Source organism: Pocillopora damicornis, chromosome 1 (assembly GCF_964200805.1).
Source record: "Pocillopora damicornis chromosome 1, jaPocDami1.2, whole genome shotgun sequence".
Lineage (NCBI taxonomy): Eukaryota > Metazoa > Cnidaria > Anthozoa > Scleractinia > Pocilloporidae > Pocillopora > Pocillopora damicornis.
The window spans coordinates 15,264,902-15,268,272 of record NC_142670.1 but is presented as its reverse complement, the minus strand read 5'-3'; the positions used below and the strand labels follow the sequence as shown (position 1 = coordinate 15,268,272).

At 37.9% G+C, this 3,371-nt stretch overlaps 1 pseudogene; it reads right to left on the bottom strand.

Annotated features, from left to right (window-relative positions):
* Positions 1–1,041: 1,041 nt before the first annotated feature.
* On the bottom strand, positions 1,042–2,876 carry LOC149052261 (uncharacterized; annotated as a pseudogene).
* Between the last annotated feature and the right edge of the window lie 495 nt (positions 2,877–3,371).

Here is a 3,371-nt window from a genome sequence, read left to right as displayed (position 1 = left end):
AGTCAGTCTCAGAGTTCGGAGCCATGGATGTTGACACTTAATTACAGATTGCAAGAGGTCGACTGCCGGTCACGGCTCTCAAATAACTAAAGGACCTGCAGTTGGAAATTTGCTGAAAATTTTGGAAATCGTGATTGCCCATACATTCCTGGTCATTATATGTTGATGAGGAAACTTCCAATAGCGATCTTCAAGAAATCCACAAATATCAAATCCAGCGTTAGGTTGACGCTGACTCACAATACATGAATTTAGAAAGTCTGTGATATCACACGGGATGTATTGAATGCGCTTTAATTGCAAGAAAGAAAAGAGAAACGAAAAGAAATAAGAATTATATCGTAACAGACTGGCAGGGGTACTACTAGTTTGAGTTTAAGTCTTTCCTCTTTAAGAAATGTTGATAGCTAACAACTACTCAGCGAAGTGGAAGTAACTAGTGGTAGATATTTACCAAGCCGCAAAATGGCGCTTTAAGTATCCACCATCAATGCTGATGAGAGTAATTGTTTTGGTGAATACTAAAACAGTGAGATAATATAGCATTAAAATATTGTTGAAACTCATTTATTCCTAGATCGATGATATACCATTCTAGTGCATATCCCACGCAAATGTCTCGGCGGTAAGAAGCTGAGGATATTCGGAGTTTGAGTAGCTTTTTACAGCGCCCCTTCAGCGTTTTTCACTGTGTCAGTAAATAACTTTCACAAATTCTAAAAAAATTTCTGAATTTAGTTTTTTCAAAAGCTAAGGTCGACAGTGGAACGAAACGGGCACTCCTTAAACCTGCAGAGTGACCTGGCTTAATTTCTTAATTTCTGAATTAGACTAAAAATGGATACAAAATACTCTAAATGACAGTGGTCCTAAAAATAATTGGATGTATGTATGTTTGAATATGGAGGTTTGAGTGTTCACATAATTTTTTTTCATTTCAAAGAATATGGCATGACTTTCTACTTTTATCAAAATGTCAAGAAAGTGAAGACCAGTTTGAAAGAATTAATTTTCCTTTTTTTAAATTTATTAGAGAAGAGTTTAACACCTACAAATATTAACATTGTTTTTATGGTAATCTCCTATAATTCCCTTGTACCTCTCAAATGAGAAGCACCAAAAATAGAAAACAGGTCCATAATCAAGTATGCAATCTCTAAAATGGCCATGAAGATGCATGTTTGGTGTACACTTCTCCTTCCCGCAGAGGGCTTCAAACATTACAAAAAATCACATCAGCTTTTGGTCAGCTTCCAAACACTCCTCCTTGGTGATAACTTTTTTGCAAAGCAGTTGACAGGCATGTACAAATTCTGTCCACATTCCATAATGTCCATTGGGTATTACTCCCTTTAAAGCAAAAAAGGAGTAAATACATACCCTGTTTTTCCACTGGTCAGCAGTGAATCCTTTAATCCCTGAGAAATTTTGCTTGGGATGCGCCCAATTTCAGATGGTGGCTTAACAAGATTGACACATTTCTGTACTCTCTGTACTTTCTGTACTCCAAGTCAGATTCACTCAAAATTCCCATTTCAATCCAAGTCTTCAGAACAGTTTTGGCACTCCCAAGAAGCAAGTTATGCATGGGATCAATCTTATAGCATCATAGTAAAGAAGCTGGAACAGGACAGAGTAATGTGCTCCACTTGAAGAGGCAAATTTCTGAGCATCACTTGGTGTTTTAGCTTGGTGTACTTTCTATGCAGCTGCTTGATGGTCTTCATTAGATTGCCATTCCCAGCTTTCTCTATCAAATCCTGAGAAATCAGGTTTATCACCAAATAATGCTCTTGGAAATTCTTTAAAGCATTTGCTGCATCCTGAAAATATAGTAAAACACCATATAAACAATGATGCCAGTGCAACAAGCATGTATTTACACACTCAACAAATATATACCTGCCAACCTTTTTTTGAGCCAAGGGTGTGAGATTTTTATCCTACAAGTGCCAGGATTTTTGATAGAGAACCTGATCATATCTGGAGATAATCCAAAGACTTCTGACACAATCCCAAACCATTCCAAACTTCCTAACATATGAAAACACAACCTTGTCTCCAGCACTTTCCCTTCTAAAAATCAGAGGCTGTATTAGCTCAGATTTTTCTGCTAGGTGTGAGGAATTGGTCAGCTGGTGAGGGCTGGCTTGAGATCGAAGTTTTTGATTCCCAAAACATGTGAGTTGGTAGGTATACATACACAAATACAAAAAAAAAAATAGCTAAGGAGTTATTAGTAAAATTGTATAAAACACTCTAGTTATAGTGCATCTTTGTGCACTCACCTTTCTTTGCAGTATGGTCAATAAAACCTCCACATTTCCGAGTTGCTGGTATATTGCTTGACAAAGCTAAGATAGCAGCTTAGAACATCTCCCCAGTTCCAGAGACGTTTGTGTCTACGATAACTCCATCCCATAAGTCAATAAGGTCATCTACTAATGGCTGCTGTAAGGAGTTGATATGATGCTTAGGCTCCTTTGGCCTGGAATTATTCCAACAACAATAAGATTTTCAGATTTGAAGCATTCCTCTCTTGGAAGTTCATTACAACCATGTAGATGACACCAATAGATTCTGAACCATAAAGAGTGGGTTGAAACTAATCAACGTTCAACATAAGCCCAAAATTATTTTATATAGCAAGAAAGGGCTCCGTCCACATACTGAAGCTCTTTCCAAACTCTTCCTTCAAAACAGTCTCCAAGAACATTGTCTGGCAGCTGAGTGAAACTATTCCTCCACTTTTCACAGTTTTCCATGAAGTTTGTCTTGTTAATAAGGTCTTTTAATGAATCAGTAACCTTTTTAAAGCAGTAAACCTGCTTAGGATACAACGATGTCTTTCCTGCTCTTGACCTCATAGTTTTCATTAGAACGGAACCACATGGCCTCCTTTCGGGCTTGGTGTGGGTGGCGTGGATAACTCACATGACTGCATTTTGCTGATACAACCTCACCATTTGGCCTTTGACGAACACATTCATCAAAATTATAGAGAGTTTTACACCTAAGGCAAACTGCATATTGAATAAAACTGTCCTTCTGAAGGCCAAGATATTTTGGAATCCCGTACAATGTTTCTGGGATGATCTTGGCAAAGTTAATAAGAACTTCTACTTGCATCATCTTAGCAGTGCCAGATAAGAACAGCTTGAAAAACTTTAAGAACAATGGCCCTGTCTGCAACTTTGAACATTGCCTGCCACAGAAGTAAGAATAAGAGCAAAGCCCTCAGTTCTGTGCAATCACTTTCTGGTTCCTTCTGTTTACCGCACATGGTTGCACTGTTTTCCATTTCATCAGAATACTCAAAGCTCTGCGTATTGTTCTCTACATCATCCTCCTGAAATGAAATAACAGTGCAT